The sequence below is a fragment of the Heptranchias perlo genome, chromosome 21 (genome assembly GCF_035084215.1).
Source record: "Heptranchias perlo isolate sHepPer1 chromosome 21, sHepPer1.hap1, whole genome shotgun sequence".
NCBI classification, from domain to species: Eukaryota; Metazoa; Chordata; class Chondrichthyes; order Hexanchiformes; family Hexanchidae; genus Heptranchias; species Heptranchias perlo.
In genome coordinates this window covers 52,166,509-52,184,102 of record NC_090345.1, presented here as the reverse complement: position 1 = coordinate 52,184,102, position 17,594 = coordinate 52,166,509, and the positions used below count along the sequence as shown (strand labels likewise).

The window sequence follows — 17,594 nt, the reverse complement described above, 5'->3', positions numbered from 1 at the left end:
GTCTATTACACTATGAGATATGTGAGACACTGTACGAGGTGTATTACACTATGAGATAAGTGAGACACTGTACGAGGTGTATTACACTATGAGATAAGTGAGACACTGTACGAGGTGTATTACACTATGAGATATGTGAGACACTGTACGAGGTGTATTACACTATTAGATAAGTGAGACACCGTACGAGGTGTATTACACTATGAGATAAGTGAGACACAGTACGAGGTGTATTACACTATGAGATAAGTGAGACACTGTACGAGGTGTATCACACTATGAGATAAGTGAGACACTGTACGAGGTGTATTACACTGTGAGGTAAGTGAGACACTGTACGAGGTGTATTACACTATGAGATAAGTGAGACACTGTACGAGATGTATTACACTATGAGATAAGTGAGACACTGTACGAGGTGTATTACACTTTGAGATAAGTGAGACACTGTACGAGGTGTATTACACCATGAGATAAGTGAGACACTGTACGAGGTGTATTACACTATGAGATAAGTGAGACACTGTACGAGGTGTATTACACCATGAGATAAGTGAGACACTGTACGAGGTGTATTACACTATGAGATAAGTGAGACACTGTACGAGGTGTATTACACTATGAGATAAGTGAGACACTGTACGAGGTGTATTACACTGTGAGATAAGTGAGACACTGTACGAGGTGTATCACACTATGAGATAAGTGAGACACTGTACGAGGTGTATTACACTATGAGATAAGTGAGACACTGTAAGAGGTGTATCACACTATGAGATAAGTGAGACACTGTACGAGATGTATTACACTATGAGATAAGTGAGACACTGTACGAGGTGTATTACACTTTGAGATTAGTGAGACACTGTACGAGGTGTATTACACCATGAGATAAGTGAGACACTGTACGAGGTGTATTACACTATGAGATAAGTGAGACACTGTACGAGGTGTATTACACCATGAGATAAGTGAGACACTGTACCAGGTGTATTACACTATGAGATAAGTGAGATACTGTACGAGGTGTATTGCACTATGAGATAAGTGAGACACTGTACGAGGTGTATTACACTATGAGATAAGTGAGACACTGTAATCGGTGTATTACACTATGAGATAAGTGAGACACTGTACGTGGTGTATTACACTATGAGATAAGTGAGACACTGTACGAGGTGTATTACACTATGAGATAAGTGAGACACTGTACGAGGTGTGTTGCTCTGTGAGGTAAGTGAGACACTGTAATCGGTGTATTACACTATGAGATAAGTGAGACACTGTACGAGGTGTATTACACTATGAGATAAGTGAGACACTGTACGAGGTGTGTTGCACTATGAGATAAGTGAGACACTGTAATCGGCGTATTACACTATGCAATTAGTGAGACGCTGTACGAGGTGTATTACACTATGAGATAAGTGAGACACTGTACGAGGTGTATTACACTGTGAGATAAGTGAGACACTGTACGAGTTGTGTTACACTATGAGATTTGTGAGACGCTGTACGAGGTGTATTACACTATGAGATAAGTGAGACACTGTACGAGGTGTATTACGTTATGAGATAAGTGAGACACTGTAATCGGTGTATTGCACTGTGAGATAAGTGAGACACTGTACCAGGTGTATCACACTATGAGATAAGTGAGACACTGTACGAGGTGTAACACTCTATGAGATAAGTGAGATAGTGTACGAGGTGTAATACACGATGAGATAAGAGAGACACTGTACGAGGTGTATTGCACTGTGAGATAAGTGAGGCACTGTACACGGTGTATTACACTATGAGATAAGTGAGACACTGTACGAGGTGTATTACACTATGAGATAAGTGAGACACTGTACGAGATGTATTACACTATGAGATAAGTGAGACACTGTACAAGGTGTAATACACTATGAGATAAGTGAGACACTGTACGAGGTGTATTACACTTAGAGATTAGTGAGACACTGTACGAGGTGTATTACACTTTGAGATAAGTGAGACACTGTACGAGGTGTATTACACTATGAGATAAGTGAGACACTGTACGAGGTGTATTACACTATGAGATAAGTGAGACACTATACGAGGTGTATTACACGATGAGATAAGTGAGACACTGTACGAGGTGTATTACACGATGAGATAAGTGAGACACTGTACGAGGTGTAATACACTATGAGATAAGTGAGACACTGTACGAGGTGTATTACACTATGAGATAAGTGAGACACTGTACGAGGTGTATTACACTATGAGATAAGTGAGACACTGTACGAGGTGTATAACACTATGAGATAAGTGAGACACTGTACGAGGTGTATTACACGATGAGATAAGTGAGACACTGTACGAGGTGTATTACACTATGAGATAAGTGAGACACTGTACGAGGTGTATTACACTATGAGATAAGTGAGACACTGTACGAGGTGTATTACACTTTGAGATAAGTGAGACACTGTACGAGGTGTATTACACTATGAGATAAGTGAGACACTGTACGAGGTGTATTACACTATGAGAAAAGTGAGACACTGTACGAGGTGTATTACACGATGATATAAGTGAGACACTGTACGAGGTGTATTACACTATGAGAAAAGTGAGACACTGTAAGAGGTGTATTACACTATGAGATAAGTGAGACACTGTACGAGGTGTATTACACTATGAGATAAGTGAGACACTGTACGAGGTGTATTACACTATGAGATAAGTGAGACACTGTACGAGGTGTATTACACTATGTGAAAAGTGAGACACTGTACGAGGTGTATTACACTATGAGATAAGTGAGACACTGTACGAGGTGAATTACACTTTGACATCAGTGAGACACTGTACGAGGTCTATTACACTATGAGATATGTGAGACACTGTACGAGGTGTATTACACTATGAGATAAGTGAGACACTGTACGAGGTGTATTACACTATGAGATAAGTGAGACACTGTACGAGGTGTATTACACTATGAGATATGTGAGACACTGTACGAGGTGTATTACACTATTAGATAAGTGAGACACCGTACGAGGTGTATTACACTATGAGATAAGTGAGACACAGTACGAGGTGTATTACACTATGAGATAAGTGAGACACTGTACGAGGTGTATCACACTATGAGATAAGTGAGACACTGTACGAGGTGTATTACACTGTGAGGTAAGTGAGACACTGTACGAGGTGTATTACACTATGAGATAAGTGAGACACTGTACGAGATGTATTACACTATGAGATAAGTGAGACACTGTACGAGGTGTATTACACTTTGAGATAAGTGAGACACTGTACGAGGTGTATTACACCATGAGATAAGTGAGACACTGTACGAGGTGTATTACACTATGAGATAAGTGAGACACTGTACGAGGTGTATTACACTATGAGATAAGTGAGACACTGTACGAGGTGTATTACACTATGAGATAAGTGAGACACTGTACGAGGTGTATTACACTATGAGATAAGTGAGACACTGTACGAGGTGTATTACACTGTGAGATAAGTGAGACACTGTACGAGGTGTATCACACTATGAGATAAGTGAGACACTGTACGAGGTGTATTACACTATGAGATAAGTGAGACACTGTAAGAGGTGTATCACACTATGAGATAAGTGAGACACTGTACGAGATGTATTGCACTATGAGATAAGTGAGACACTGTACGAGGTGTATTACACTTTGAGATTAGTGAGACACTGTACGAGGTGTATTACACCATGAGATAAGTGAGACACTGTACGAGGTGTATTACACTATGAGATAAGTGAGACACTGTACGAGGTGTATTACACCATTAGATAAGTGAGACACTGTACGAGGTGTATTACACTATGAGATAAGTGAGATACTGTACGAGGTGTATTGCACTATGAGATAAGTGAGACACTGTACGAGGTGTATTACACTATGAGATAAGTGAGACACTGTAATCGGTGTATTACACTATGAGATAAGTGAGACACTGTACGTGGTGTATTACACTATGAGATAAGTGAGACACTGTACGAGGTGTATTACACTATGAGATAAGTGAGACACTGTACGAGGTGTGTTGCTCTGTGAGGTAAGTGAGACACTGTAATCGGTGTATTACACTATGAGATAAGTGAGACACTGTACGAGGTGTATTACACTATGAGATAAGTGAGACACTGTACGAGGTGTGTTGCACTATGAGATAAGTGAGACACTGTAATCGGCGTATTACACTATGCAATTAGTGAGACGCTGTACGAGGTGTATTACACTATGAGATAAGTGAGACACTGTACGAGGTGTATTACACTGTGAGATAAGTGAGACACTGTACGAGTTGTGTTACACTATGAGATTTGTGAGACGCTGTACGAGGTGTATTACACTATGAGATAAGTGAGACACTGTACGAGGTGTATTACGTTATGAGATAAGTGAGACACTGTAATCGGTGTATTGCACTGTGAGATAAGTGAGACACTGTACCAGGTGTATCACACTATGAGATAAGTGAGACACTGTACGAGGTGTAACACTCTATGAGATAAGTGAGATAGTGTACGAGGTGTAATACACGATGAGATAAGAGAGACACTGTACGAGGTGTATTGCACTGTGAGATAAGTGAGGCACTGTACACGGTGTATTACACTATGAGATAAGTGAGACACTGTACGAGGTGTATTACACTATGAGAGAAGTGAGACACTGTACGAGATGTATTACACTATGAGATAAGTGAGACACTGTACAAGGTGTAATACACTATGAGATAAGTGAGACACTGTATGAGGTGTATTACACTATGAGATCAGTGAGACACTGTACAAGGTGTAATACACTATGAGATAAGTGAGACACTGTACGAGGTGTATTGCACTGTGAGATAAGTGAGACACTGTACGAGGTGTAATACACGATGAGATAAGTGAGACACTGTACGAGGTGTATTGCACTGTGAGATAAGTGAGACACTGTACACGGTGTATTACACTATGAGATAAGTGAGACACTGTACGAGGTGTTTACACTATGAGATAAGTGAGACACTGTACGAGGTGTATTACACTATGAGATAAGTGAGACACTGTACGAGGTGTATTACAATATGAGACAAGTGAGACACTGTACGAGGTGGATTACACTATGAGATAAGTGAGACACTGTACGAGGTGTATTACAATATGAGATAAGTGAGACATTGTACGAGGTGTGTAACACTATGAGATAAGTGAGACACTGTACGAGGTGTATTACACTATGAGATAAGTGAGATACTGTACGAGGTGCAATACACTGTGAGATAAGTGAGACACTGTACATGGTGTAATACACTATGAGATAAGTGAGACACTGTACGAGGTCAAATACACTATGAGATAAGTGAGACAGTGTACGAGGTGTATTACACTGTGAGATAAGTGAGACACTGTACGAGGTGTATTACACTATGAGATAAGTGAGACACTGTACGAGGTGTATTACACTATGAGATAAGTAAGACACTGTACGAGGTGCATTACACGATGAGATAAGTGAGACACTGTACGAGGTGTATTACACTATGAGATAAGTGAGACACTGTACGAGGTGTATTACACTATGAGATAAGTGAGACACTGTACGAGGTGTATTACACTATGAGATAAGTGAGACACTGTACGAGGTGTATTACACTATGATATAAGTGAGACACTGTACGTGGTGTATTACACTATGAGATAAGTGAGACACTGTACGTGGTGTATTACACTATGAGATAAGTGAGACACTGTACGAGGTGTATTACACTATGAGATAAGTGAGACACTGTACGTGGTGTATTACACAATGAGATAAGTGAGACACTGTACGAGGTGTATTACACTATGAGATAAGTGAGACACTGTACGAGGTGTATTACACTGTGAGATAAGTGAAACACTGTACGAGGTGTATTACACTACGAGATAAGTGAGACACTGTACGAGGTGTATTACACTGTGAGATAAGTGAGACACTGTACGAGGTGTATTACACTACGAGATAAGTGAGACACTGTACGAGGTGTATTACACTGTGAGATAAGTGAGACACTGTACGAGGTGTATTACACTGTGAGATAAGTGAGACACTGTACGAGGTGTATTACACTAAGAGATAAGTGAGACAGTGTACGAGGTGTATTACACTATGAGATAAGTGAGACACTGTAAAAGGTGTATCACACTATGAGATAAGTGAGACACTGTACGAGGTGTATTACACTATGAGATATGTGAGACACTGTAAAAGGTGTATCACACTATGAGATAAGTGAGACACTGTACGAGGCGTATTACACCATGAGATAAGTGAGACACTGTACGAGGTGTATTACACTATGAGATAAGTGAGACACTGTACGAGGTGTATTACACTTTGAGATAAGTGAGACACTGTACGAGGTGTATTACACCATGAGATAAGTGAGACACTGTACGAGGTGTATTACACTATGAGATAAGTGAGACACTGTACGAGGTGTATTACACTATGAGATCAGTGAGACACTGTACGAGGTGTATTACACTATGAGATCAGTGAGACACTGTACGAGGTGTATTACACCATGAGATAAGTGAGACACTGTACGAGGTGTATTACACTATGAGATAAGTGAGACACTGTACGAGGTGTATTACACTATGAGATAAGTGAGACACTGTACGAGGTGTATTACACTTTGAGATAAGTGAGACACTGTACGAGGTGTATTCCACGATGAGATAAGTGAGACACTGTACGAGGTGTATTACACGATGAGATTAGTGAGACACTGTACGAGGTGTATTACACTATGAGATAAGTGAGACACTGTTCGAGGTGTATTACACTATTAGATTAGTGAGACATTGTACGAGGTGTATTACACTATGAGATAAGTGAGACACTCTATGACGTGTATTACACTATGAGATAAATGAGACACTGTACGAGGTGTATTACACTGTGACATAAGTGAGACAATGTACGAGGTGTATTACACTATGAGATAAGTCAGACACTGTACGAGGTGTATTACACTATGAAATAAGTGAGACACTGTACGAGGTGTATTACACTGTGAGATAAGTGAGACACTGTACGAGGTGTATTACACTATGAGATAAGTCAGACACTGTACGAGGTGTGTTACACTATGAGGTAAGTGAGACACTGTACGAGGTGTATTACACTATGAGATAAGTGAGACACTGTACGAGGTGTATTACACTATGAGAAAAGTGAGACACTGTAAGAGGTGTATTACACTATGAGATAAGTGAGACACTGTACGAGGTGTATTACACTATGAGATAAGTGAGACACTGTACGAGGTGTATTACACTATGAGATAAGTGAGACACTGTACGAGGTGTATTACACTATGTGAAAAGTGAGACACTGTACGAGGTGTATTACACTATGAGATAAGTGAGACACTGTACGAGGTGAATTACACTTTGACATCAGTGAGACACTGTACGAGGTCTATTACACTATGAGATATGTGAGACACTGTACGAGGTGTATTACACTATGAGATAAGTGAGACACTGTACGAGGTGTATTACACTATGAGATAAGTGAGACACTGTACGAGGTGTATTACACTATGAGATATGTGAGACACTGTACGAGGTGTATTACACTATTAGATAAGTGAGACACCGTACGAGGTGTATTACACTATGAGATAAGTGAGACACAGTACGAGGTGCATTACACTATGAGATAAGTGAGACACTGTACGAGGTGTATCACACTATGAGATAAGTGAGACACTGTACGAGGTGTATTACACTGTGAGGTAAGTGAGACACTGTACGAGGTGTATTACACTATGAGATAAGTGAGACACTGTACGAGATGTATTACACTATGAGATAAGTGAGACACTGTACGAGGTGTATTACACTTTGAGATAAGTGAGACACTGTACGAGGTGTATTGCACCATGAGATAAGTGAGACACTGTACGAGGTGTATTACACTATGAGATAAGTGAGACACTGTACGAGGTGTATTACACCATGAGATAAGTGAGACACTGTACGAGGTGTATTACACTATGAGATAAGTGAGACACTGTACGAGGTGTATTACACTATGAGATAAGTGAGACACTGTACGAGGTGTATTACACTGTGAGATAAGTGAGACACTGTACGAGGTGTATCACACTATGAGATAAGTGAGACACTGTACGAGGTGTATTACACTATGAGATAAGTGAGACACTGTAAGAGGTGTATCACACTATGAGATAAGTGAGACACTGTACGAGATGTATTACACTATGAGATAAGTGAGACACTGTACGAGGTGTATTACACTTTGAGATTAGTGAGACACTGTACGAGGTGTATTACACCATGAGATAAGTGAGACACTGTACGAGGTGTATTACACTATGAGATAAGTGAGACACTGTACGAGGTGTATTACACCATGAGATAAGTGAGACACTGTACGAGGTGTATTACACTATGAGATAAGTGAGATACTGTACGAGGTGTATTGCACTATGAGATAAGTGAGACACTGTACGAGGTGTATTACACTATGAGATAAGTGAGACACTGTAATCGGTGTATTACACTATGAGATAAGTGAGACACTGTACGTGGTGTATTACACTATGAGATAAGTGAGACACTGTACGAGGTGTATTACACTATGAGATAAGTGAGACACTGTACGAGGTGTGTTGCTCTGTGAGGTAAGTGAGACACTGTAATCGGTGTATTACACTATGAGATAAGTGAGACACTGTACGAGGTGTATTACACTATGAGATAAGTGAGACACTGTAGGAGGTGTGTTGCACTATGAGATAAGTGAGACACTGTAATCGGCGTATTACACTATGCAATTAGTGAGACGCTGTACGAGGTGTATTACACTATGAGATAAGTGAGACACTGTACGAGGTGTATTACACTGTGAGATAAGTGAGACACTGTACGAGTTGTGTTACACTATGAGATTTGTGAGACGCTGTACGAGGTGTATTACACTATGAGATAAGTGAGACACTGTACGAGGTGTATTACGTTATGAGATAAGTGAGACACTGTAATCGGTGTATTGCACTGTGAGATAAGTGAGACACTGTACCAGGTGTATCACACTATGAGATAAGTGAGACACTGTACGAGGTGTAACACTCTATGAGATAAGTGAGATAGTGTACGAGGTGTAATACACGATGAGATAAGAGAGACACTGTACGAGGTGTATTGCACTGTGAGATAAGTGAGGCACTGTACACGGTGTATTACACTATGAGATAAGTGAGACACTGTACGAGGTGTATTACACTATGAGATAAGTGAGACACTGTACGAGATGTATTACACTATGAGATAAGTGAGACACTGTACAAGGTGTAATACACTATGAGATAAGTGAGACACTGTATGAGGTGTATTACACTATGAGATAAGTGAGACACTGTACGAGGTGTATTACACTATGAGATAAGTGAGACACTGTACGAGGTGTATTACACTGTGAGATAAGTGAGACACTGTACAACGTGTAATACACTATGAGATAAGTGAGACACTTTACGAGGTGTATTACACTATGAGATCAGTGAGACACTGTACAAGGTGTAATACACTATGAGATAAGTGAGACACTGTACGAGGTGTATTGCACTGTGAGATAAGTGAGACACTGTACGAGGTGTAATACACGATGAGATAAGTGAGACACTGTACGAGGTGTATTGCACTGTGAGATAAGTGAGACACTGTACACGGTGTATTACACTATGAGATAAGTGAGACACTGTACGAGGTGTTTACACTATGAGATAAGTGAGACACTGTACGAGGTGTATTACACTATGAGATAAGTGAGACACTGTACGAGGTGTATTACAATATGAGACAAGTGAGACACTGTACGAGGTGGATTACACTATGAGATAAGTGAGACACTGTACGAGGTGTATTACAATATGAGATAAGTGAGACATTGTACGAGGTGTGTAACACTATGAGATAAGTGAGACACTGTACGAGGTGTATTACACTATGAGATAAGTGAGATACTGTACGAGGTGCAATACACTGTGAGATAAGTGAGACACTGTACATGGTGTAATACACTATGAGATAAGTGAGACACTGTACGAGGTCAAATACACTATGAGATAAGTGAGACAGTGTACGAGGTGTATTACACTGTGAGATAAGTGAGACACTGTACGAGGTGTATTACACTATGAGATAAGTGAGACACTGTACGAGGTGTATTACACTATGAGATAAGTGAGACACTGTACGAGGTGTATTACACTATGAGATAAGTAAGACACTGTACGAGGTGCATTACACGATGAGATAAGTGAGACACTGTACGAGGTGTATTACACTATGAGATAAGTGAGACACTGTACGAGGTGTATTACACTATGAGATAAGTGAGACACTGTACGAGGTGTATTACACTATGAGATAAGTGAGACACTGTACGAGGTGTATTACACTATGATATAAGTGAGACACTGTACGTGGTGTATTACACTATGAGATAAGTGAGACACTGTACGTGGTGTATTACACTATGAGATAAGTGAGACACTGTACGAGGTGTATTACACTATGAGATAAGTGAGACACTGTACGTGGTGTATTACACAATGAGATAAGTGAGACACTGTACGAGGTGTATTACACTATGAGATAAGTGAGACACTGTACGAGGTGTATTACACTGTGAGATAAGTGAAACACTGTACGAGGTGTATTACACTACGAGATAAGTGAGACACTGTACGAGGTGTATTACACTGTGAGATAAGTGAGACACTGTACGAGGTGTATTACACTACGAGATAAGTGAGACACTGTACGAGGTGTATTACACTGTGAGATAAGTGAGACACTGTACGAGGTGTATTACACTGTGAGATAAGTGAGACACTGTACGAGGTGTATTACACTAAGAAATAAGTGAGACAGTGTACGAGGTGTATTACACTATGAGATAAGTGAGACACTGTAAAAGGTGTATCACACTATGAGATAAGTGAGACACTGTACGAGGTGTATTACACTATGAGATAAGTGAGACACTGTAAAAGGTGTATCACACTATGAGATAAGTGAGACACTGTACGAGGCGTATTACACCATGAGATAAGTGAGACACTGTACGAGGTGTATTACACTATGAGATAAGTGAGACACTGTACGAGGTGTATTACACTTTGAGATAAGTGAGACACTGTACGAGGTGTATTACACCATGAGATAAGTGAGACACTGTACGAGGTGTATTACACTATGAGATAAGTGAGACACTGTACGAGGTGTATTACACTATGAGATCAGTGAGACACTGTACGAGGTGTATTACACTATGAGATCAGTGAGACACTGTACGAGGTGTATTACACCATGAGATAAGTGAGACACTGTACGAGGTGTATTACACTATGAGATAAGTGAGACACTGTACGAGGTGTATTACACTATGAGATAAGTGAGACACTGTACGAGGTGTATTACACTTTGAGATAAGTGAGACACTGTACGAGGTGTATTCCACGATGAGATAAGTGAGACACTGTACGAGGTGTATTACACGATGAGAGTAGTGAGACACTGTACGAGGTGTATTACACTATGAGATAAGTGAGACACTGTTCGAGGTGTATTACACTATTAGATTAGTGAGACATTGTACGAGGTGTATTACACTATGAGATAAGTGAGACACTCTATGACGTGTATTACACTATGAGATAAATGAGACACTGTACGAGGTGTATTACACTGTGACATAAGTGAGACAATGTACGAGGTGTATTACACTATGAGATAAGTCAGACACTGTACGAGGTGTATTACACTATGAAATAAGTGAGACACTGTACGAGGTGTATTACACTGTGAGATAAGTGAGACACTGTACGAGGTGTATTACACTATGAGATAAGTCAGACACTGTACGAGGTGTGTTACACTATGAGGTAAGTGAGACACTGTACGAGGTGTATTACACTATGAGATAAGTGAGACACTGTACGAGGTGTGTTACACTATGAGATAAGTGAGACACTGTACGAGGTGTGTTACACTATGAGATAAGTGAGACACTGTACGAGGTGTATTACACGATGAGATAAGAGAGACACTGTACGAGGTGTGTTACACTATGAGATAAGTGAGACACTGTACGAGGTGTATTACACGATGAGATCAGTGAGTCACTATACGAGGTGTATTACAATATGAGATAAGTGAGACACTGTACGAGGTGTGTTACACTATGAGATAAGTCAGACACTGTACGAGGTGTGTTACACTCTGAGGTAAGTGAGAAACTGTACGAGGTGTATTACACTATGAGATAAGTGAGACACTGTACGAGGTGTATTACACTATGAGATAAGTGAGACAGTGTACGAGGTGTATTGCGCTATGAGATAAGTGAGACACTGTACGAGGTGTATTACACTATGAGATAAGTGAGACACTGTACGAGGTGTATCACACTATGAGATAAGTGAGACACTGTACGAGGTCTATTACACTATGAGGTAAGTGAGACACTGTACGAGGTGTATTACACTATGAGATAAGTGAGACACTGTACGAGGTGTATTACACTATGAGATAAGTGAGACACTGTACGAGGTGTATTGCACTATGAGATAAGTGAGACACTGTACGAGGTGTATTACACTACGAGATAAGTGAGACACTGTACGAGTTGTATTACACTATGAGATAAGTGAGACACTGTACGAGGTGTATTACACTATGAGATAAGTGAGACACTGTACGAGGTGTATTACACTGTGAGATAAGTGAGACACTGTACGAGGTGTATCACACTATGAGATAAGTGAGACACTGTACGAGGTGTATTACACTATGAGATAAGTGAGACACTGTAAGAGGTGTATCACACTATGAGATAAGTGAGACACTGTACGAGATGTATTACACTATGAGATAAGTGAGACACTGTACGAGGTGTATTACACTTTGAGATTAGTGAGACACTGTACGAGGTGTATTACACCATGAGATAAGTGAGACACTGTACGAGGTGTATTACACTATGAGATAAGTGAGACACTGTACGAGGTGTATTACACCATGAGATAAGTGAGACACTGTACGAGGTGTATTACACTATGAGATAAGTGAGATACTGTACGAGGTGTATTGCACTATGAGATAAGTGAGACACTGTACGAGGTGTATTACACTATGAGATAAGTGAGACACTGTAATCGGTGTATTACACTATGAGATAAGTGAGACACTGTACGTGGTGTATTACACTATGAGATAAGTGAGACACTGTACGAGGTGTATTACACTATGAGATAAGTGAGACACTGTACGAGGTGTGTTGCTCTGTGAGGTAAGTGAGACACTGTAATCGGTGTATTACACTATGAGATAAGTGAGACACTGTACGAGGTGTATTACACTATGAGATAAGTGAGACACTGTAGGAGGTGTGTTGCACTATGAGATAAGTGAGACACTGTAATCGGCGTATTACACTATGCAATTAGTGAGACGCTGTACGAGGTGTATTACACTATGAGATAAGTGAGACACTGTACGAGGTGTATTACACTGTGAGATAAGTGAGACACTGTACGAGTTGTGTTACACTATGAGATTTGTGAGACGCTGTACGAGGTGTATTACACTATGAGATAAGTGAGACACTGTACGAGGTGTATTACGTTATGAGATAAGTGAGACACTGTAATCGGTGTATTGCACTGTGAGATAAGTGAGACACTGTACCAGGTGTATCACACTATGAGATAAGTGAGACACTGTACGAGGTGTAACACTCTATGAGATAAGTGAGATAGTGTACGAGGTGTAATACACGATGAGATAAGAGAGACACTGTACGAGGTGTATTGCACTGTGAGATAAGTGAGGCACTGTACACGGTGTATTACACTATGAGATAAGTGAGACACTGTACGAGGTGTATTACACTATGAGATAAGTGAGACACTGTACGAGATGTATTACACTATGAGATAAGTGAGACACTGTACAAGGTGTAATACACTATGAGATAAGTGAGACACTGTATGAGGTGTATTACACTATGAGATAAGTGAGACACTGTACGAGGTGTATTACACTATGAGATAAGTGAGACACTGTACGAGGTGTATTACACTGTGAGATAAGTGAGACACTGTACAACGTGTAATACACTATGAGATAAGTGAGACACTTTACGAGGTGTATTACACTATGAGATCAGTGAGACACTGTACAAGGTGTAATACACTATGAGATAAGTGAGACACTGTACGAGGTGTATTGCACTGTGAGATAAGTGAGACACTGTACGAGGTGTAATACACGATGAGATAAGTGAGACACTGTACGAGGTGTATTGCACTGTGAGATAAGTGAGACACTGTACACGGTGTATTACACTATGAGATAAGTGAGACACTGTACGAGGTGTTTACACTATGAGATAAGTGAGACACTGTACGAGGTGTATTACACTATGAGATAAGTGAGACACTGTACGAGGTGTATTACAATATGAGACAAGTGAGACACTGTACGAGGTGGATTACACTATGAGATAAGTGAGACACTGTACGAGGTGTATTACAATATGAGATAAGTGAGACATTGTACGAGGTGTGTAACACTATGAGATAAGTGAGACACTGTACGAGGTGTATTACACTATGAGATAAGTGAGATACTGTACGAGGTGCAATACACTGTGAGATAAGTGAGACACTGTACATGGTGTAATACACTATGAGATAAGTGAGACACTGTACGAGGTCAAATACACTATGAGATAAGTGAGACAGTGTACGAGGTGTATTACACTGTGAGATAAGTGAGACACTGTACGAGGTGTATTACACTATGAGATAAGTGAGACACTGTACGAGGTGTATTACACTATGAGATAAGTGAGACACTGTACGAGGTGTATTACACTATGAGATAAGTAAGACACTGTACGAGGTGCATTACACGATGAGATAAGTGAGACACTGTACGAGGTGTATTACACTATGAGATAAGTGAGACACTGTACGAGGTGTATTACACTATGAGATAAGTGAGACACTGTACGAGGTGTATTACACTATGAGATAAGTGAGACACTGTACGAGGTGTATTACACTATGATATAAGTGAGACACTGTACGTGGTGTATTACACTATGAGATAAGTGAGACACTGTACGTGGTGTATTACACTATGAGATAAGTGAGACACTGTACGAGGTGTATTACACTATGAGATAAGTGAGACACTGTACGTGGTGTATTACACAATGAGATAAGTGAGACACTGTACGAGGTGTATTACACTATGAGATAAGTGAGACACTGTACGAGGTGTATTACACTGTGAGATAAGTGAAACACTGTACGAGGTGTATTACACTACGAGATAAGTGAGACACTGTACGAGGTGTATTACACTGTGAGATAAGTGAGACACTGTACGAGGTGTATTACACTACGAGATAAGTGAGACACTGTACGAGGTGTATTACACTGTGAGATAAGTGAGACACTGTACGAGGTGTATTACACTGTGAGATAAGTGAGACACTGTACGAGGTGTATTACACTAAGAAATAAGTGAGACAGTGTACGAGGTGTATTACACTATGAGATAAGTGAGACACTGTAAAAGGTGTATCACACTATGAGATAAGTGAGACACTGTACGAGGTGTATTACACTATGAGATAAGTGAGACACTGTAAAAGGTGTATCACACTATGAGATAAGTGAGACACTGTACGAGGCGTATTACACCATGAGATAAGTGAGACACTGTACGAGGTGTATTACACTATGAGATAAGTGAGACACTGTACGAGGTGTATTACACTTTGAGATAAGTGAGACACTGTACGAGGTGTATTACACCATGAGATAAGTGAGACACTGTACGAGGTGTATTACACTATGAGATAAGTGAGACACTGTACGAGGTGTATTACACTATGAGATCAGTGAGACACTGTACGAGGTGTATTACACTATGAGATCAGTGAGACACTGTACGAGGTGTATTACACCATGAGATAAGTGAGACACTGTACGAGGTGTATTACACTATGAGATAAGTGAGACACTGTACGAGGTGTATTACACTATGAGATAAGTGAGACACTGTACGAGGTGTATTACACTTTGAGATAAGTGAGACACTGTACGAGGTGTATTCCACGATGAGATAAGTGAGACACTGTACGAGGTGTATTACACGATGAGAGTAGTGAGACACTGTACGAGGTGTATTACACTATGAGATAAGTGAGACACTGTTCGAGGTGTATTACACTATTAGATTAGTGAGACATTGTACGAGGTGTATTACACTATGAGATAAGTGAGACACTCTATGACGTGTATTACACTATGAGATAAATGAGACACTGTACGAGGTGTATTACACTGTGACATAAGTGAGACAATGTACGAGGTGTATTACACTATGAGATAAGTCAGACACTGTACGAGGTGTATTACACTATGAAATAAGTGAGACACTGTACGAGGTGTATTACACTGTGAGATAAGTGAGACACTGTACGAGGTGTATTACACTATGAGATAAGTCAGACACTGTACGAGGTGTGTTACACTATGAGGTAAGTGAGACACTGTACGAGGTGTATTACACTATGAGATAAGTGAGACACTGTACGAGGTGTGTTACACTATGAGATAAGTGAGACACTGTACGAGGTGTGTTACACTATGAGATAAGTGAGACACTGTACGAGGTGTATTACACGATGAGATAAGAGAGACACTGTACGAGGTGTGTTACACTATGAGATAAGTGAGACACTGTACGAGGTGTATTACACGATGAGATCAGTGAGTCACTATACGAGGTGTATTACAATATGAGATAAGTGAGACACTGTACGAGGTGTGTTACACTATGAGATAAGTCAGACACTGTACGAGGTGTGTTACACTCTGAGGTAAGTGAGAAACTGTACGAGGTGTATTACACTATGAGATAAGTGAGACACTGTACGAGGTGTATTACACTATGAGATAAGTGAGACAGTGTACGAGGTGTATTGCGCTATGAGATAAGTGAGACACTGTACGAGGTGTATTACACTATGAGATAAGTGAGACACTGTACGAGGTGTATCACACTATGAGATAAGTGAGACACTGTACGAGGTCTATTACACTATGAGGTAAGTGAGACACTGTACGAGGTGTATTACACTATGAGATAAGTGAGACACTGTACGAGGTGTATTACACTATGAGATAAGTGAGACACTGTACGAGGTGTATTGCACTATGAGATAAGTGAGACACTGTACGAGGTGTATTACACTACGAGATAAGTGAGACACTGTACGAGTTGTATTACACTATGAGATAAGTGAGACACTGTACGAGGTGTATTACAATATGAGATAAGTGAGACACTGTACGATGTGTATTACACTGTGAAATAAGTGAGACACTGTACGAGGTGTATTACACTATGAGATAAGTGAGACACTGTACGAGGTGTATTACAATATGAGATATGTGAGACACTGTACGATGTG

The 17,594-nt window shown here is 40.3% G+C and overlaps 1 protein-coding gene across 2 annotated transcripts in view; it reads left to right on the top strand.

Annotated features, from left to right (window-relative positions):
• LOC137340236 (uncharacterized) overlaps nt 1-17,594 on the top strand; it is a 508,920-nt gene that overhangs the window by 44,627 nt on the left and 446,699 nt on the right. The gene's annotated exons all lie outside the window — the stretch shown is intronic.